Below are 23116 nucleotides of genomic sequence, written 5' to 3'. Positions count from 1 at the left end.
AATTAAATTATTCAGAAAATTTCGAAACACAGCCGCCTTCACGACTTACTCTAAGAATTCCCGTACTTTAACAGGAAAGAAATACCCCAAAATGTATCAGAAAATTAGTACAGCCATCTATAGAAGAAAAAACCAGTAAGTTTGAGTGACATAGGATACAATTAAATTGTTCAGAAAAGCACGAAACACAACCGCCACTAGACTCTACTCTAGGAATCCCCCATTTAACAGGAAATAAATACCCCAAAATGTATTCGAAATTAGTACAGCCATCTATAGATGAAAACAAAGTGTGTGTTTGAGGGACACCAGTATATAATTAAATTTTTTAGAAAACCCTAGACATGGCTGCCATTAGGACTCTAACTCTACTCTAAGAATTCCCACCCTTTTACAGGAAAGAACTATTCCAAAATGTATTGGAAAATTAGTACATCCATCAATAGACAACCAAACACAAAACATGACGACAATGTGGGATGTGTGTGTGTGTGTGTGTGTGTGTGTGTGTGTGTGTGTGTGTGTGTGTGTGTGTGTGTGTGTGTGTGTGTGTGTGTGTGTGTGTGTGTGTGTGTGTGTGTGTGTGTGTGTGTGTGTGTGTGTGTTACATTGGGAAAATTCCAAGATATCTCATCTCAACAACATCGCCCACTATTCTGTAGCCAAACCAAAGCACCATGTGATATCACACAGAGACATATGTTCCCCAGAAATTTCCAAACACATAACGTCATGATTCGTATCTCTAAATAACACCCACAATTCTTTAAGCGAACCAAAAACACCACATGATGTTCCTGACAGACGAGGGCCCAGCAAAATTCCAAACATTCCAAAATCTATAATAACAAACATCCATGTCACGATTCCTTATCTTATCTTGATTTTGATGTGGTCAGAAGTGTCCCACCAATCACAACACGATTCCTTATACACTAATATATCGCCCTTTCCATTCAAAACAACAATGGCACTTATTTACAACTAACAAATTACTTAACTTATTTACAAATAACAAATGATGTCACTTATCTTCATCTGATAACAACAAATATACACGTCACGATCCCTTATCTTGATCTTGATCTTGATCTGGTTCAAAGTGTCCTACCAATCACAACACGAATCCTTATCTCTACCATCACCCATAATTCTATACACAAACCAAAATACAAGAACTCACGTCACTGATACATATGTCTCAGGGAAATTTCAAACATTCCAATCTCATGACGTCATGCCCACAATGACGTCATTTTCTTAATAAGAATGAAGTCACGATTCCTTATCTTATCTTGACTTTGATGTGGTTCAAACTGTCACCCATACTACTGTGCTTCATGATGAATAATCCAGTGTATAGTGCAAAATGTATTCTGAAAAATTTTTCTTCTTTCTACTCCATTTTTACCATCCATAGCAGCTGCACCATCACTTGCAAATCCAACCATTTTATTCCAACTTAATTTATATTTATCTATTACAGTTTTTATTTTAAAAAAATATCCTGTGCATCAGTTCTTCCTTTCATAGGAATTATTTCCAATAATTCCTCAATTACTTCAAATTCATCAGTAAAACCTCGTACGAAAGCGGCAAGTTGTGCTACATCTGTGATGTCAGTACTTTCATCAACTGCTATTGAGAATGCTGCAAAATCTATAATTTTCTTGTAACTGATATCGTAAATCACTAGCGATTTCGATAATACGTTCCGCTACCGTATTGGCTGAAAAACAAATATTTTAAAATAATTGCTGTTTCTCAGAACAATGAAGTTCAGCAAACTTAATCAAACAGTCTCTAAGTTATGCGCCATCAGTAAATGGTTTTGATCGTTTTGCAATGATGTGCGCGAGAGCAAAACCTGCATGTGCTGTTGCTTCACTGGATTTATTTGCTTCAGTAAAAAAAAAAAATTTTCATCGTAAGCCAGAGTTCAGAAACAGTAACTTTTCTTCCCTCAATTTGCCTTCCAACATTTCAGATTATTCTTCGTGATTCGTTTTGTAATGGCGACATAAATTGTATTCTTTTGGAATTGATATTCCCCTATTACAAATAAAACATACAATTTTATTTACATAATTTCCCATTTATCTTGAAAAACACATCCCGTCCGCTTTTCTTTTACTCTTTGTTAAAGACATGGCTTGCGGTTTAACCTCTTAAATTAAATCACTAATATAATTTTATATACAACTTTAATTCAACAAGATGAATTTTGGTGTCAAAGCAACACTCAAAATTTATGCACAATTCTAAATGATAGGTATCGATATAATGTAGATTTAACAACAAGCACAAATAAACAGGTTTTATAAGTCGTACGTTAGTGTGTCTCCATCCATATTGCAATATGAACTGCGCAGCTGTGCATCGGAAACACCAGAATACTGAAGCTCCACCAACTGTTGGCTGGCGAACTAAATTTATTGAGTGTAAATTGTTGATATGGACTGAGCTTATGTGCGCATAAGCTTAGTCCATATCTTTCTCTCTAAAACTATAAGCACTGTATTTAAAATAAATACATAATTGAAATGTATTTGGGGGCCATGAAGTATTGCTTTGGAGACCGGATGCGGCCCGAAAGTCGCCACTTTGAGTAAGTAGTGCACAGTGGTACTGATACATTCGGTGAAGAGTTAGAGGTTCATGAGAATGAGGTTGAAGAGCTTTTGCATAACCTGGATAAGAATTTCTCAATAGGGACAGATCTGTACATTTGCTAAAGTCCAGAAAAAATGGACTTTAAAAATGGAAATTTCGAATGTCCAGAAAAACTGGCTAGGCCTTTGACATGTTTGTATAACTTGAGTCTCAACTCAGGAATGATACCACAGGATTTGAAGGAATGTAATATAGTTCCATTGTACAAGGGTTGTGCAAAAATTCGCATACTGAAATGACTATACTATAATCTGTAAAGAGCAGAATGGGTTTACTAAACGAAGGTCATGTTTAGCAAATTACTCATATTTTATAACAAAGTTATAGCCGAGTTGGATAAAAGAAATGGATACACTATGATAATGTTGGATTTTTCTAAGGCATTTCATAGGATACCACATGAAAGGCTGTTGCATAAACTTGAGAAAATGGGATTGGAATATAAACGTTTGATTTGGATCGGTGGATGGTTGACAGGCAGTTATTAGAAAGTTTTATACAGTGAGTGTGAATCCTTCAGATTGAAGGCGACCAGTGGAGTGACTCAGTTCAGCCCTTGAGCCATTATTGTTCAATCTATACATTAATGACAGTAGTATGGGAGCCTCTAGTGACCAGATCAAGATCAAGATAAGATAAGGAATCGTGACGTGATTGGTTGATGACGTCATTGTGTGCATGGCTTCATGGGTGTGGAATGTTTGGAATTTCCCTGTGGGCATATGTGTCACTGGCTTCAGCTCTTGTGTTTTGGTTCGTCTATGGGATTATGGGTGATGGTAGAGATAACGATTCGTGTTGTGATTGGTGGTGCTATTCTGACAAGATGAAGATCAAGATAAGATAAGGAATGGTGACGTGGGTGTGTGTTGTTTTCAGATGTAGATAAGTGACGTCATTTTTTATTTGTAAATAAATGTCGTCATTTGTTATTTGTAAATAAGTGACGTTGTTGTTTTGAATGGAAAGGATGATATTAGTGGATAAGAAATCGTGTCGTGATTGGTGGTCACTTCTGACAAGATCAAGATAAGATAAGGAATCGTGACGCGAATGTTTGTTATGAGATGTAGATAAGTGACGTCATTTGTTAGTTGTAAATAAGTGACATTATTGTTTTGAATGGGAAGGATGATTTTAGTGGTTAAGTAATCGTGTTGTGATTGGTGGGACACTTCTGACAAGATCAAGATCAAGATAACATTAGGATTCGTGACGTGAATGTTTGTTGTTATTGGGTTTGGAATGATAATTTAATTTAACTATATTCTATGTCACACAAACATACAGTTTTTTTTTTTCTTCTATAGATGGTTGTACTAATTTTCCAATACATTTTGGGTATTTCTTTCCTGTTAAAGTGTCGGAATGCTTAGAGAAAGTCGTGATGGCTCTCGTGTTTCGAGATTTTCTGAATAATTAATTATATACTTAAAGTATCTGTCCTTAAACACACACACATACACATACACATTAGACATAAAAAATCGCTAATGTGTCCATGTTGATACTCTAATATATACCCTATGATTATTCTTATGGAAAAAAAAAACTATTCAGTATTAGAATTATGCTTACCAAACAACATGTGATCAGTTTTGTTTAAGTTAAAAAAGTACTTACAGCTTTCCAGATGACTCTTCTAAATACGAATATTCCAAAATAGTTCAATTTTATATCCACAACACAACACAAACACAAAAACCACAAAGAATGAAATTTCTGTAAATACTGTAACCTGAACTAGTTACTTCGTCCTTTAGATTACAGACCGTAGATGCTGTGGTTTCGTCATTTGCAATATGCCCCAGCGAGCGGTTTTCTTCAAAGAGGATGACATGACTCACATCCATAAATTGGGGTATTGTTCAAAAGGTAGCATTTCCTAAAGTTTGGATATTTCTCAAATAATTACATATGACTAAGGACTTAGTATCAAGTTGATTGAATAACACATATCCTAAAATTATTCATTCTTCGTTACCGTCGGAATTCATTGGTATTGTAAATTAACGCTTACATTTAATTTTAATTTAGAGTAGTATCCGATTGGTTGTCTGTATTAATTCTTTCCCACTTGGGAAAGTCTATGCGCCGTTTTGTTTAGGGTAAGTGTTATTTCCGGTTTTGAATTCCGATTGCTCAAGCTTTTCTGAATAATTAATTATATACTGAAGTCACTCAAACACACATACTTTTTTTTCCATACCTCATCTGTATTTTCTTCTATATTCATATTCTAATCAAGTTCATATTTTATTCATAATTCATCTGGATATTTTGATTTGTCTAAAAGTAAGATCTTAAAGTTCAATAAATAAAGAAATAAATAAATAAACAAATCGTGTGTGTATTCACGGTTATTTCAAAAGTGTTCTTACTTAAACATACATACATAACACATCAAAGACACTGTTCTTTTAAGTTTACATATTTATTTCACAGATATTATTTACATTGCAATATGCAAGAAATAGGAATTGAATTTACATATATCACCAATGCAAATGGTGTTTTTCTTGGCGTAACATTTCTTTGAAAAAAAAAAAACTTACATTTCTTTCCAGAATAGGAACATCGTGGTACTATCTAGGCGTTCTGAATATTCCAAATTGTTGATTAACATATATTCACAGAACACAAACACAAATCTGAAAAGACTTTTTATTATAGGTTACTGTGGCTAACATATATTCACACCACAAAACACACAAAACATAGTAGTTGAAAGATATTTCTGTAAATAACCAGAAAAGCTAGTGGACTACTTAATTTACTTAAGTATCCATTTGGGTCTCTGTATTAATTCATTCTCACGGGTGCCCAACGTTTGGTGGGAAAGTCTATGTGCTGTTTTGTTTAGGGTAAGTGTTATTTCCATTTTCGAATTCCGATTGCTGTTAGAGTATGGAATTCAGACAAGTGAAATTATTATTTTTTTTTTCAAATTGATTGGTTATTTTCTGTATTTTACTTTTACAGGTCATATTCTAACAGAATAACTGAGCAGAATTAATAAATATATAAAGTATATGAGAATTTATTTTCCAACACTGTATATTTCTCATTAAGTCTTATCTTATCCGGTCGCCTTTTGTTGTACGTAGGTGAGAAATCGTGTGTTTTGTTTCAAACTCTTGGTTTCCGTTGGGAAATTACCAATATAACTATTAATTTTACCTTCGATTCCTTGTGCTCTTAACCTATTTCTGTAAGTAGAATTTATTTGTGAATTATTTTCCCACACTGTTAATTTTCATTCATTAACCTTGTTTGTAGATAACGAACAAATAAGACTTTTAATTCAATGAATCAAAAAAAAAATTCTCTTGTTAATTTGTGGCATGAAATTTCACAGGGAAAAAAAAAATGTTATCTTCCTTCTTAAATTTGTATAACACATATACGACACCCAATTTGTTCATTTAAATTTACACATTTTATTGAACGAAATATTATTTACAAATTGTATTTACTGAATCTAACAATACAGAAAATAAATAAATTGAAAAATACATCAAAGGTTCTTCCATGGTTGTGGAATTGCCATCGTATGGTTTTGACAATGTGACTCTCATCTGAAAGTTAATTTTTCGTTTGGCGTTCGTTGGGAATTTATTACTGTAGTAAAATTAAGGGTTGTGTATTTATTTCTTTGAAACCAATACGTATACTTCAGAGAATTATTAAAAGCACAGAATCTTTCGTTATGTTTCCAAAAGCATTTAAAAGTACACGTTATGTTTTCACGTTTTGGGCATCCAATTTCATTTAAATCAAGAACAGGCCTCCCTATTAACTTCGATAATGTTTTTGATTTTTCTCTTCCTTTGGCAAGTAATATGTGATATTTGCATGTTGATTCTATCATCCAATCTCTTAGTTGGTCCAAAGCTAGTGAACCAATTTCCCACTTCAGCTGATGGTTATATTTTATTAACCAAGAATTCTGTTTTTTAACTCTTTCAGGTAATTCTTTCCAACTACAAGGTGAGTTTGTCACTGCATATCTTACACTAATTCCATCAGAAATACAAATTTCTTTAGGAAATAAATCTGAACTCTTATTCAACAAAAATTGTACATCAATTATCCCAATGATAACTGAAAATTCGTATTTTTCACCCACTGTCGATTTTTCATAATCGTTTTCCTTCATTCTTCTTTTTCGATTACTTCATATGGCACCACAAATAAATAGTTATTTATTATTATTTCACTGATTATTAGCTCTGATCGTATACTTTATGGTAACATTGGTTTACAAAATTCTAAAGAAGTAGAACTTTTCACAAAGAAACTTTCAAAGAATTTGTGGCTCACCCATTATTTTTGCATTACCAAACACAAATCACAAAACAGCAGCTGCAGTAGATGAACGATTACCTTAAGTCCAAAGTCACTTGACTCTCTGGTATTTTCTTATAGTACTGTTTACACTTACCATCCCCTACACTGACCGTTCCTTCAAAAATGAACCTTTTGCGCAGATGACTCAACGACATGTTTTCACATGCTGTTGGATATACTGTTGGTGTGTTTTTATCTTACTTTGTATAGGGAAAGGTAAAATTTGTATATGTGTTATCTGTAGAGTACAAACATTTTCTCTATGCAAAACTTTAAAGAAGTGTTAAACTCACGTTTTGTTGGTTTAATTAGGTGCTTCTCTCTTTCTTTCTCTCTCTCTCTCTCACTCTCTGTAAAAATAACCAAATTCTAACAGTTCGGATTTTCGATAATGTGAATGATTTGTTTTCAGATAACTCAAATAATGTCAATAGGTAGCATTAGACAATTTCTAAAACAATCAATACATGGATTTTCGTTTTCAGCACTTTTTTTTCCCCTGTCCTGGCATTGATTTCACTGTTGTGATTTTTTTAAATAATTAAACAGAATTGCATTAAGATATAAAGTTGTGGATTTAAATATCAAGATCTAATCAGAATAACTGCATAAAAATTCACTGTAGAAAAACACAACAACAAAAACACACACTTTGTTCATTTAAGTTTACAAATGCACATTTTATTTTGCTGAAATACTATTTACAACTATATTCACTGAGAAAAATTCGAAACATGTAATTACCTAAAAATATTTCACAATATTTAGTTTAGACTCTTAACATTTTCCAAAGAGTTCAATAAATAAAATTTTTGTTACTCACTGTTTCTTGGTTACATTACATCAAAATAGCTGGTCACGCAAAAGAATTTTTAAATCAGATACCATGGTAACCACACTTCCATACGTTTGATATTGTGTCAGTCTGGAAATAACACCATGCCTCGCTAAACATTCTGTGTATTCTTTTGTCAGCAAATATACACAAACAGTTTTTGTAAAATGTTCGTAAATGTCCCAAAATAAAGAATCTTTATCGAATTGGATAAAATCTTGAAAGTCTAATTTTACCATTGATGAATTTAAATGTTGGGCGATAATTTTTCCCAATATATGAACAGATGGTAATTCAGTTTCCAAAAATAGTAAATGATTATCAATGTCGTACATTTTTGTTGAAAATCTCTCAGCTTCTTCACAACTAATAGAAAAAACCTTACTTCCATCAGCTCCTGTATCATCAAGTATTAGTTCCCCATCTTCGCATTTCAGAATATAACACTCTTCTTTGCAAGTAGCCGAGGATATCAGACCACTTCCTGCATAATTTTTCCCAAGTGGTCCGGGATAAATACATCACAATGTACGTGTCTTCTAAAATAATAATTGGTTTCCATCCTTTTAGAGCTAGGTGAAGAGTTTGTCTCGTGCTATTTTCCTGAAGAAAGAAAATTTCAATGACTTTTGTGTCTCACCCATTATTTTACTTTACTTTACTTTCCTGTATACCAATCACCACTACACAATACGATAACTTCACAGGATGAACAAATTGTCGTAACTGCAAAGACACTTGACTCATTTATTTTTCCTTATAGTACTGTTTACCTGACCCTTAACCCTGACCGTTCCTTCCAAAATGAAACTTTTGCACAGATGATTCATGGACATGTTTCTACATGGTGTTGGATAAACCATGACAACAATGATGGATGTGTGTCACCCTGGGAAAATTCCAAGATATCTTATCTCAAAAACATCACCCACAATTCCATAGCCAAACAAAACATGACAACAATGTCGTTATGTGTTTGGATATTTCTGGGGAACATGTCTCTCATTCTGTGATATCACAGAGGGTGACAGATGTCTTCCCTGCAATGCTCCCCCCCACCTAACTCCATCACCCTAGTCTCTCACCATCCCCTCTCCTCCAGAAGATCTGCTCAGCCTAGTGGAGATGAGTGAGCTTATCGTTTGCGGATATCTTTTAGTGATGTCACATCCAATTGATACTGATAACTTTCTTTGGAAAAAAAATAAAAATCCTAAAAGTTATCATAAAAAAACAGTTTTTTAAATATTTTTCCCAAAAAAGTTATCAGGATGATAACTTTTTTGATTGATGATACAGGAGCTGATGGAAGTAAGGTTTTTTCTATTAGTTGTGAAGAAGCTGAGAGATTTTCAACAAAGTACGACATTGATAATCATTTAATATTTTTGGAAACTTAATTACCATCTGTTCGTATAATGTGAAAAATTATCGCTCAACATTTAAATTCATCAATGGTAAAATTAGACTTTCTAGATTTTATCCAACTCGATAAAGATTCTTTATTTTGGGACATTTTTACGAACATTTTACAAAAACTGTTTGTGTATATTTGCTGACAAAAGAATACACAGAACGTTTAGTGAGGCATGGTGTCATTTCCATACTGACACAATATCAAACGTATGGAAGTGTGGTTACCATGGTATCTGATTTAAAAATTCTTTTGCATGACCAGCTATTTTGATGTAATGTAACCAAGAAACAGTGAGTAACAAAAATTTTATTCATTGAACACTTTGGAAAATGTTAAGAGTCTAAACTAAATATTGTGAAATATTTTTAGGTAATTACATGTTTTTTTCGAACTTTTCTCAGTGAATATACTTGTAAATAGTATTTCAGCAAAATAAAATGTGCATTTGTAAACTTAAATGAACAAAGTGTGTGTTTTTGTTGTTGTGTTTATCCACAGTGAAATTTTACTCAGTTATTCTGATTAGATCTTGATATTTAAATCCACAACTTTATATCTTAATGCAATTCTGTTTAATTATTTAAAAAAATCACAACTGTGAAATTAATGCCAGGACAGGAAAAAAAAAGTGTTGAAAACGAAAATCCATGTATTGATTGTTTTAGAAATTGTCTAATGCTACCTATTGACATTATTTGAGTTATCTGAAAACAAATCATTCATATTATCGAAAATCCGAACTGTTAGAATTTGGTTATTTTTACAGAGAGTGAGAGAGAGAGAGAGAGAAAGAAAGAGAGAAGCACCTAATTAAACCAACAAAACGTGAGTTTAACACTTCTTTAAAGTTTTGCATAGAGAAAATGTTTGTACTCTACAGATAACACATATACAAATTTTACCTTTCCCTACACATAGTAAGATAAAAACACACCAACAGTATATCCAACAGCATGTGAAAACATGTCGTTAAGTCATCTGTGCAAAAGGTTCATTTTTGAAGGAACAGTCAGGGTAGGGGATGGTAAGTGTAAACAGTACTATAAGAAAATACCAGAGAGTCGAGTGACTTTGGACTTAATCACAAAACAGCAGCTGCAGTTTTGTGATTTGTGTTTGGTAATGCAAAAATAATGGGTGAGCCACAAATTCTTTGAAAGTTTCTTTGTGTAAAGTTCTATTTCTTTAGAATTTTGTAAATGAATGTTACCATAAAGTATACGATCAGAGCTAATAATCAGTGAAATAATAATAAATAACTATTTATTTGTGGTGCCATATGAAGTAATCGAAAAAGAAGAATAAAGGAAAACGATTATGAAAAATCGACAGTGGGTGAAAAATACGAATTTTCAGTTATCATTGGGATAATTGATGTACAATTTTTGTTCAATAAGAGTTCAGATTTATTTCCTAAAGAAATTTGTATTTCTGATGGAATTAGTGTAAGATATGCAGTGACAAAATCACCTTGTAGTTGGAAAGAATTACCTGAAAGAGTTAAAACACAGAATTCTTGGTTAATAAAATATAACCATCAGCTGAAGTGGGAAATTGGTTCACTAGCTTTGGACAAACTAAGAGATTGGATGATAGAATCAACATGCAAATATCATATATTACTTGCCAAAGGAAGAGAAAAATCAAAAACATTAACGAAGTTAATAGGGAAGCCTGCTCTTCATTTAAATGAAATTGGATGCCCAAAATGTGAAAACATAACGTGTATGTTTAAATGCTTTTGGAAACACAATGAAAGATTCTGTGCTTTTAATAATTCTCTGAAGTATACATATTGGCTTCAATCAAATAAATACACAACCCTTAATTTTACTATAGTAATAAATTCCCAACGAATGCCAAACGAAAAATTAACTTTCAGATAAGAGTCACATTGTCAAAACCATACGATGGCAATTTCACAACCATGGAAGAACCTTTGATGTATTTTTCAATTTATTTATTTTCTGTATTGTTAGATTCAGTAAATACAATTTGTAAATAATATTTCGTTCAATAAAATGTGTAAATTTAAATGAACAAATTGGGTGTCATATATGTGTTATACAAATTTAAGAAGGAAGATAACATTTTTTTTTTCCTTGTGAAATTTCATGCCACAAAGTAACCAGAGGATTTTTTTTTTGATTCATTGAATTAAAAGTCTTATTTGTTCGTTATCTACAAACAAGGTTAATGAATGAAAATTAACAGTTTGGGAAAATAATTCACAAATAAATTCTACTTACAGAAATAGGTTAAGAGCACAAGGAATCGAAGGTAAAATTAATAGTTATATTGGTAATTTCCCAACAGAAACCAAGAGTTTGAAACAAAACACACGATTTCTCACCTACGTACAACAAAAGGCGACCGGATAAGATAAGACTTAATGAGAAATATACAGTGTTGGAAAATAAATTCATATATACTTTATATATTTATTAATTCTACTCAGTTATTCTGTTAGAATATGACTTTTAAAAGTAAAATACAAAAAATAACTAATCAATTTGAAAAAAAAATAATAATAATTTCACTTGTCTGAATTCCATACTCTAACAGCAATCGGAATTCGAAACCGGAAATAACACTTACCCTAAACAAAACAGCGCATAGGCTTTCCCACCAAGTTTGGGCAACTTTAAGAAAAGACTTAATGAGAAATATTCAGTGTTGGAAAATAAATTCACATATACTTTATATATTTATTAATTCTACTCAGTTATTCTGTTAGAATATGACTTTTAAAAGTGAAATACAGAAATTAACCAATCAATTTGAAAAAAAAATAATAATAATTTCACTTGTCTGAATTCCATACTCTAACAGCAATCGGAATTCGAAAGCAGAAATAACACTTACCCTAAACAAAACAGCGCATAGACTTTCCCACCAAACGTTGTGCACCCCTGAGAATGAATTAATACAGAGAACCAAACAGATACTAAAGTAAATTAAGTAGTCCACTAGCTTTTCTGGTTATTTACAGAAATATCTTTCAACTCCTATGTTTTGTGTGTTTTGTGGTGTGAATATATGTTAGCCACAGTAACCTATAATGAAAAGTCTTTTCAGATTTGTGTTTGTGTTCTGTGAATATATGTTAATCAACCATTTGGAATATTCAGAAAACCTAGATAGTACCACGATGTTCCCATTCTGGAAAGAAATGTACGTTTTTTTTTTTCAAAGAAATGTTACGCCAAGAAAAACACCATTTGCATTGGTGATATATGTAAATTCAATTCCTATTTCTTGCATATTGCAATGTAAATAATATCTGCGAAATAAATATGTAAACTTAAAAGAACAGTGTCTTTGATGTGTTATGTATGTATGTTTAAGTAAGAACACTTTTGAAATAACCGTGAATACACACACGATTTGTTTATTTATTTATTTCTTTATTTATTGAACTTTAAGATCTTACTTTTAGACAAATCAAAATATCCGGATGAATTATGAATAAAATATGAACTTGATTAGAATATGAATATAGAAGAAAATACAGATGAGGTATGGAAAAAAAAAGTATGTGTGTTTGAGTGACATCAGTATATAATTAATTATTCAGAAAAGCTCAAGCAATCGGAATTCGAAACCGGAAATAACACTTACCCTAAACAAAACGGCGCATAGACTTTCCCAAGTGGGAAAGAATTAATACAGACAACCAATCGGATACTACTCTAAATTAAAATTAAATGTAAGCATTAATTTACAATACCAATGAATTCCAACGGTAACGAAGAATGAATAATTTTAGGATATGTGTTATTCAAACATCTTGATACTAAGTCCTTAGTCATATGTATTTATTTGAGAAATATCCAAACTTGAGGAAATGCTACCTTTTGAACAATACCCCAATTTACGGATGTGAATCATGTCATCCTCTTTGAAGAAAACCGCTCGCTGGGGCATATTGCAAATGACAAAACCACAGCATCTACGGTCTGTAATCTAAAGGACCAAGTAACTAGTTCAGGTTACAGTATTTACAGAAATTTCATTCTTTGTGGTTTTTGTGTTTGTGTTGTGTTGTGGATATAAAATTGAACTATTTTGGAATATTCGTATTTAGAAGAGTCATCTGGAAAGCTGTAAGTACTTTTTTAACTTAAACAAAACTGATCGCATGTTGTTTGGTAAGCATAATTCTAATACTGAATATTTTTTTTTCCATAAGAATAATCATAGGGTATATATTAGAGTATCAACATGGACACATTAGCGATTTTTTATGTCTAATGTATATGTGTGTGTGTGTGTTTGTTTAAGGACAGGTACTTTAAGTATATAATTAATTATTCAGAAAAGCTCGAAACACGAGAGCCATCACGACTTTCTCTAAGAATTCCCACACTTTAACAGGAAAGACATACCCAAAATGTATTGGAAAATTAGTACAACCATCTATAGAAGAAGAAAAAAACTGTATGTTTGTGTGACATAGAATATAGTTAAATTAAATTATCATTCCAAACCCAATAACAATAAACATTCACGTCACGAATCCTAATGTTATCTTGATCTTGATCTTGTCAGAAGTGTCCCACCAATCACGACACGATTACTTAACCACTAAAATCATCCTTCCCATTCAAAACAATAATGTCACTTATTTACAACTAACAAATGACGTCACTTACCTACATCTCATAACAAACATTCGCGTCACGATTCCTTATCTTATCTTGATCTTGTCAGAAGTGACCACCAATCACGACACGATTTCTTATCCACTAATATCATCCTTTCCATTCAAAACAACAACGTCACTTATTTACAAATAACAAATGACGACATTTATTTACAAATAAAAAATGACGTCACTTATCTACATCTGAAAACAACACACACCCACGTCACCATTCCTTATCCTATCTTGATCTTCATCTTGTCAGAATAGCACCACCAATCACAACACGAATCCTTATCTCTACCATCACCCATAATCCCATACATGAACCAAAACACAAGAGCTGAAGACAGTGACACATATGCCCACAGGGAAATTCCAAACATTCCACACCCATGAAACCATGCACACAATGACGTCATCAACCAATCACGTCACGATTCCTTATCTTATCTTGATCTTGATCTGGTCACTAGAGGCTCCCATACTACTAATGACATCAGGCAGGTTCTGACAGAAGAAGTTCAACTGTTTGCCTGTGATACGAAGATATGCAGAACAATCAAGGATATCTGCGATATCCAACACTTACAAAATGATTTGAATAGGCTGGCAATTTGGACAAACTAAAATGGCTTTCAGTTTAATCTTAGTAAAACTGTTCATTTCCAGATAGGTTGGAGTAAAAAACATTTAGATTTATATGATTTGTGTGATTTTTGTTGGATACTCAATTGCATTCATAAAATACCAAATGAACTGTAATGTGAGCAGGGTAAAAGTTGTGGATAAAATGACGCACCTCAGAAATTGAGCTTTCATAAAAGTACTTGAAAAGCTTCCAACGCAATGCTATCATCAGAATTCATGTTTGGATTGTTTCTGTCAATAAAAATCCAGTGATGAAATCCGATGATATTTAGAAACACTATAACAAGCGAGTATGTTTAAAAACAAAATATCACCTGACTTAATCTGTAATTGTACTACAAAATAGGATACCGCCTGAAAGACTGGTACGTAAACTGGAGAATATGGGAATGGAATATAAACTCTTGACTTGGAACAGGGAATGTTTGACAGACAGATATCATAAAGTTGTATACGGGGTGCGAATCCGCCAAATTCAGAAACTAATAAATTTTGTTTTTTGTTTCTCGACAGGTCGCGATGTCCTTAAACCAGTTATTTCCGGTTAGGTTAGCGATGTTTCATTAAAAAAAGGGCACGGTAAGGTTTTCAGTGGATGATTTCAGCAGAACAAATTATCACATTACTTCTGTGACTTTAAATCCATAAAATATATATATAAAAAAAAGATTTTTATAATAATTATATATAATAAAATCGCAATTTAAAAACTCTTCTTATTCTTCAAGGTTATCCTCAAGAATTGTAACCAATTTTACATAAAACATGTAGACTTTGATATAATAATAATAATAATAACTTAATACTAATAAGATGTGTAACCACTGAGCCCTGTGCATGTAGTCCTTTCTGCATATAGACTATCAAAAATTAATAGTTACTAAGAGGAAATTACAGAACACCAATACTGAACAATTGCTTCTGTAGATCCAATGTTGTTCACTAAAAGCAGTTTTCGTGAAATTACTTGCTGTTACTTTCTCCTGAAACTACTATATTAAAAAATGGAGTCAAATAATTAGCTGATGGTCTGATGAAACAAATGAAGCTGGAGAGAGAGAGAGCTTGGGGGGATGAGGTGATACGTGTGCCTATGTGAGTACAAACAAGGTTCGTAATAAACATGCTTTCCTTTGGATATGGCTCTGGGACATTTCGTCGGTTATTGCTAGATTCATGTTAATCTTCCTTTCTATAGCTAATCATGCTGTGCTATTTCTTTCCTCTGTAATTTACATAATATATGCAAGCCAAACTATTGTAGGTACTGGTGTCCACTGTCTCCCCAAAAGTTTATTTCTTTGTGATCCAGATGTCCACTTCAAGAATAATATTCACCTCCTGTGGAGTTGAATTCTCAGTAAACCGAATGAACACTTTAATTAATTAATTACTATTTAAAAAAAAAACTTCAAAATAATCATACCATGTACTTTGCATTTCGAACCTGAATAGGGTAATAATTTTAAAACGATAATCTGCGACTCTCTCTCTCTCTTTCTCCCAGAATGTCTGAAAGTTTGTTTTTTTTTTCTTTCTGGGTGCTATAAATGACCTCAAGAGCCATCATGCAGACAGTTTACCAGTCCTTTCCTTTCCACATCCTACGATCCTGACTTACTTGGATAGCAAACCGACATCTCATCACACTTGAATAGAACATATTATTTTTATAGCATGTCGTCTTTAAGAAATTCATTACAGTATAAAGAACTCCATTGATGAATCAAAAAAAACAGTGTGAGGCTGACTGATGCTGATTTTGCCTATGACTGAAACGGGATTCCTCTTCTTCTTTGCTTTGCAGTTTTTCAGGACGGAACTGTCACTGCAAAGTTCTGCTGTTTCTCTCCTTCATACCATCCATTAATTAAGGTTATATGTTCGCAAGAGTCACCTGTAATTATTCAACTATCACAGTTAATCAGTGACTTTTCTTATTACAATCATCCTTACTTTACTTTATATCAGTGATTCTCAAAGGATGGGCCAGCCAGGACGCACTGGTGCGCCCTAGAAGATTTCCTGGTGCCCCCTGTGGTATTCCTGAGAAATATGTGTCCAGATATAAAAATAAATATAGTTACTCTATTATACCTTTTCATTACGGATATACCGCTCTTTTTGTCAAGCTTTCATCATTATGTTAATTAACAGCGGTTTTTCTTGCAAAAAGAACAAGAATATGGTTTATTCTTGTTGTGTCTATTACTTATTTTAAAAGTGTTGGAAGTGGATGTTATGTGCATATTACTTATTTTCAGATAAATACATCCAAATAAAATGGAGAGATTTCTCAAAAAGAAGCGTAATATTGAAGAATCAGATTCTGGAAGTGAGCAGGAGTTAAGTGCAAATAAGAAAGCAAAATCTCGGCCTACTCGCAAATAGCATGAAAGTTATTTAAGCTTTGGTTTCTCTTGGACCGGAAGTAAAGATCATCCTTTGCCGCTATGTTTAGTATGTGGATGTAAAACGGCAAATGAATCATTGCTTCCTAGTAAATTGAGTAAACATTTTAAAAGTATACACTCGAATTTACAAAATAAATCTGTAAGTTTTTTCAAGCGATTGTATGAATAGCAAAACAAAAGCGGCAAATTCTTTTAAAAGTATAATGACTGTTTCTGATAAAGCTCAAATCGCTTCTTATCAAGTCTCAGAACTGATAGCAAAAAATATGAAAGATCATACTTTAGGTGAGTCACTTATTTTGTCTTCATGCAAAAAATGGTCATGACAATGCTAGGAAATGAAGCAGCAATGAAAATTAGCAAGATTCCTCTGTCCAACGATACAGTTCACAAGCGTATTATAGAAATGTCTTCTGATATCGAGAAAAATGTATGCAGTAATAAACTTCAGTATTCAAATTTTGCATTGCAAGTTGATGAGTCAACAGACATTACCAATAAGGTGCAACTCTTAGCATTAGTCCGTTTTATTAATGAAGACCAAACAGTAAATCAGTTTATTTTTTACAAAGAATTAAATGTGTCTACAAAAGGTGAGGATGTTTTTAACATTTTGAATAGCTATCTTGATAAAAGGCAATTAACATGGACGTCGTGTGTAGGCATTTGTACAGATGGAGCCCATTCCATGTAGGCTGTGTTAAGGGCCTTACATCTTTTGTAAAAAAACAAAATGAGAATGTTATCGTAACTCACTGATTTCTTCATAGGGAGGCCTGATGGAAAAAACATTGTAAGAAAAATTAAGAGAAGTTTTAGAACAAGTTGTTCAGATGGTAACTTTTATTAAAACAAGACCTGTCAAATTGCGTTTATTCGAAAAGCTTTGTATCGATATGGATTCAAAACACAGACGGCTGCTTTTACACTGAGGTGAGGTGGCTGTCAAGGGGGAAGTATTTACCCGTGTACACGAGCTATGACAAGAACTTCTTGCGTGTTTTGAAGAGATGAAACAATTACATTTTTGTATCCTCCTTCGGTGCGATTTTTGGATTGCTAGGTTACAGTATTTGGCCGATATATTTCAGCAGCTCAATATTTTGAATACTAGCATGCAAGGGACAGAAGAAAATATTCTCACATCCACTGACAAAATGAAAGCGTTTCAGAGAAAACTACAGATTTGGAAAAGAAAAGCTGTTGAAGGTAATTTGGAAATGTTTCCATTGGTAAGTAACACATGCATAAATGAAACACTTCCAATAATAGTTGAACATTTAACAAGTTTAGAATAAAAATTGAGTTCTTATTTTCCATCACTTAACACTGAACATTACGATTAAATTAAAAACCCGTTTATGGAAACTTCAAGTGATTTTGGTTTAACATTAACAGAAGAAGAATAACTGGCAGCTATATCCACTGATCGTGGATTGATTATTAAAGATAAGTATTTGTCTCTTGAAACCTTTTGCATTTCTATAAAAGAAGAATATGGATCAATATCTAAAAAAGCTTTGAATATTTTACTACAATTTTCAACATCATATTTAAGTGATTTAGGATTTTCTACCCTGACCACAATTAAGTGTAAAAAGAGAGGAATTCTTCAATGCATTGAAGAGGAAATGAGAGTTTGTCTTTCAAATAAATGCCCAAGCATTGAAGCAATCGCTACGACACATCAGGCTCATGTTTCTCATAAACACAAGAATGAATAAATTTAAGGCATGTTTCATTTTATTTTTTTTATCGCATTATTTTTTTTCTGTAATATTTGACTTAATTATTATAACATATTTCTCAGAAATTTGTATATAGTGCGCCTACAATTATTTATAGGATTTTAAATGCGCCCGACTTGAAAACGTTTGAGAACCACTGCCTTAGATAAATAGGATTGGCCAAGAAGAGGTACATTTAATAACGTTTTTTATTTATTAGTGATCTTTATTCTTTTTTGTGATAATGAAATACTTTTTATTAGTCATGGAAACGACATCACATAAGTTCCTTCCATTTTCGGCTTCACAAATACGGGCCCATTCGATGGCATGTTCCATGCCGGCTGCTAATGTTTCTGCTTGCAGCTGTCTGAATGTTCTCCTTCAGCTGTTGGACTTCCTAGAGCTTCTTTCCACGCATCCTTTTTTTTTCACGTAATCATTTAAGGAATTGGAAGGAGTCGGGAGTTTTTCTTTTTTTTTTTTTTTGCAGCTACTCCTCTTATCATGTGGTTTGTTAGTAAACAAGATATAAATGAAGGTCGCGACAGTGACACGGATATATTATTATTACTATTATTACATGACACCTCCAAACAGGTCATGGTCTCATCGGGGGGATGACTCTCTACTCGATCCCGCTGCAGATATCTCGCAGTCGCCACTGCTGAATTCAATAGGTACACACAACGATACTACTGTACTACCATCAACGCCATCTATGTTCCACCGGCATCACTAAGAAAATTATATTTTGTCTGTAAATTGCGTATGTTCTCAGTGTGTTTCGGAATATTTACGAGATAGGATTATAGGATTACTAAATTATTATCTAGAAAAAGTAGCATCTCAGTGGTGGCGTTGAAACAGTGTACTGACGTTTATGAAATTTTTATAGTTTAGAGGACAGTTTTTACTATATGCAAATCAAAGATGCCGAAATAAATATTACAACAGTTTTGCATTGCATGAAAATATAAATTACATACGCTGAATTGTGAGTAGGCTTTCATTTTTCCTGGCTCCAACTTCCCCACTCTGAGATAATATCAGTGACGTGTTTTGGACATTCACACGCCTGCTTCATCAAACTTTATTGGACGCACAGAGGTAGCCTTCACAAGCCATTACATAGGCTAATATCAGGACTCTGTTTATAATGACCAAGGTTTTTGGAATCAGTTTATAACGATGTGTTGCAATAGCACTTAAAGAATAGCAGGGAACGTTATGTCTTGAAAAAGGGTGTGATCCGTAAAACATTCATATAGGACACGTTTTATTATTCCTATGTAGTATTATGGGTGTCGTTCGTTCTTTCAAGCGCTACAAACAAAGATGAAATTCCATACTAAAATAACTCTCTACCACATTTCACTAAATGAGTAACGAAATAAATAAATGAAACTGTCTGGAGAATTAATTTTAATCGTTCTTTAGTTTTGAAACATTTTTCACACTTGCACTTGAAGTGCTAGCTTTTTGTAATTCAAAATCATGCAACAACTTTGATAATAACAGAACTACTGATTTTCACTTTCTTAATCAATCGGTTAAGAAATTATTTTTATTCAGAAGGTGTCGGAATTCTTTCATTACACCTGAGTCCAGGTGTAATGAAAAACCTGGACTCAACGACGTACTAAGAGATTTAATTTCATATTTTATTTATTTTTTTAAATCAGTTAAAAGCATTCAGTATAAGCAAATGTGGAACAGTCCAAACCACTTGAGGCTTCCAATGAGAGAGCTGAAATCTTACTCCTGTCGTTGAAATTCAACTTCAGCTAATGATATTCATAAACATAATGTATAATCCAGAATCGTCTGGATTCTGGATTATACATTATCTCCGTATAATATCTTAATTGCATTAAGGCATAAGTGTCACCCATAATTAATCTAATGAATTAGACAGTGTAGTTTGTGTTCGATTATGATTTTGTCATTTTATTCAGTGCGACTGATTTATCACCTGTGAGAATTATTGAAGTCTACAGTTTTCAACACATAGTTCCTCTCCGATAACAACAGCAGAATTTGCCCTTCAAAACTGATAGAGCGTATTAACAATGGAATGTTTTGAATGTGGAAAACAACTCTGGTATACACCGAGGATGGGAATTTGGAAAATAATTATTTACCCACCGCTAAAAATGGACAAGAATGTATATATATATATATATATATATATATATATTCTAACAATCTCGTTACAATTTCGAGGCACTTGAACTGTATCATTAATGTGAAGATCATTTTCTTTTACATCCGAAAATTATGAATAAACAAACTGCTCGAATAGCCTTGTGGAACCATTCTTGGTTCCATAAATTTAAACTGATATCAAACTATTATAAGTTTGATTTTGTTCACAGAATAGAGAATATTTTATCCAGAACTCGGTTTTCTAATTATTTTTATCAGAAAATCGTCCCTGGACCTGACATTATTAAATCAAACATACAAGTAAAGGAATTGCAGATGGCAGCAATGTCCGAAACACAATTCGCCCGATCCATTGAATGTTATCAGTAGCCGAAGGTCATCTAACGTTGAAATGAAAGTGGATACTTACTGCCCACCGATATCTAACAGTGAGTTAGGGCTAAGGGAGCTCCGACCGATCCCTGTGTGAAATAAAACACCTGAGAGTATTATTTTATGAATGAATAATCAGGCCCATTTTTTCCACAAACGGATTGAATGGCAAGTTTCTTCCTTTCACCATAGCCACAGTGGAATGAACATTTTTGTTATATTCTACGCCTAGACGACTGTTCCGGATTAAAATTTATTTACTCCGTGTTATGTGTTTTTAAAATCCGTTTAAAATTTAAAATTTGTTTAAAAATTAAAAGGATGAGAAAAGAAAACTAAAAAGAAATATTTACTGATATTTTATATCTAGCGTGGTAAGGTTTTCACAATGAAAACATCACATTAAGTATATAAAAGTACAGTTTATTATGCATAAATTTATATATACGATAATTTTAATGAAAATCTATTTATTAAATACTAAAATGTATTATAGAAATATCGAAATCGACATAATGAAGAACGTAAATTTCTTTCAATATAAATAAAGCTTATACAAGGTGTTCCCAGAATTAGCTATCTGTTTCTATGAAATCGGACAAATCTATTAAAAACTGACATAGTTTCATGTTTATTACCTAATTATGACACACAATCAGATAGATTTATAACTCGTAAGTCAAATCTTTATTAAAAACTTTCAACATGTGCTCCGTCTGTATCACTGCAAATTTCAAATCTATCCTTAGACTTGTGAAACACATTTTGAAGCATTACAGGAGTTATGTCCTGCTCTGCCAACTGAATGTGTTCTTTAAGTTCAGCTAAGATAGTGGCCTTTTGGCGATAAACGTTTGTTTTTATGAAACCCTATGCAACGAAATCCAGGGGTGTCAAATACGGCGAACTCAGAAGACAAATTCCAGGTCCTCCACGTGCAATCCACCTATTCGGAAAGCGTCTGTTGAGGTATTCTCGGACAATTAGTGCATAATGACATGGTGCTCCATCTTGTTTAAACAGAAAATTATCAAGAATTCTATCATGAAGAAGATGTGGTTCAATAAACTGCTGTAGCATATCAAGGTAGACGGTACCTGTTAGAGATGCTTCCCTAAAGAAGAAAAGCCGTTAATTTGGATTTAGTCATTCCAAGCCACACGTTAACTTTTGGAGAATCTCTTTGCAAATCTGTGACTTCAGATTGTTTTTCATTGGACTAGGTACGACAATTGAGTCGATTGATTCTATTGATCGTGTGGAAAGTCGCGTCATGACTGAATAAGATGCTATCCAATAAACCTCCGTTTTCGATCAGACAGAAATTCTGTACAGCTTGCTGCTCGATTTGGATAATCCTCTTCATTTATATCATGCAGTACCTGAATGTGATAAGCCTTTTTCATCAGTGTCTAAAGCAAGATTCTATGAACTGTTGTCTTGGATATGTTATTAGGGTTAGGGTTCTGAAAGGAGATGAAAATGAAATAATTTAGATATGTTTATATTTATAACGCATACTAAACGTTATAAACATCAATAAACATGAGTTTTTATAAAATTTGTCCCATTTCAGTGAAATAGAAAGCTAAGTCTGGGACACCCTGTATATAAACTTTTAAAAATTTACTGAATATCAAGTTTCTTCACCATCATTGTTGATAAACGCAAGCAGTACCTTCCCCAAAAACTTCCATTAAATTAGAAAGTAAGCAAATAAATTCGATTATTAAATATTTGAAATTAATTAAGTAAATCAGAAAGCTTCCAATCTTGAAATCTATTACGGTGTCATCTACTAATTTCTCATATATACATCACGCCCTCCCCGGATAGCTTAATAATATTTTTTACGCTCATTAA

This window comes from Typopeltis vanoorti, chromosome 5 (genome assembly GCF_054136105.1).
Source record: "Typopeltis vanoorti isolate ZY-2024b chromosome 5, IOZ_Tvanoo_1.0, whole genome shotgun sequence".
Classification (NCBI taxonomy): domain Eukaryota; kingdom Metazoa; phylum Arthropoda; class Arachnida; order Uropygi; family Thelyphonidae; genus Typopeltis; species Typopeltis vanoorti.
Note: the sequence above shows the minus strand (reverse complement) of the source record.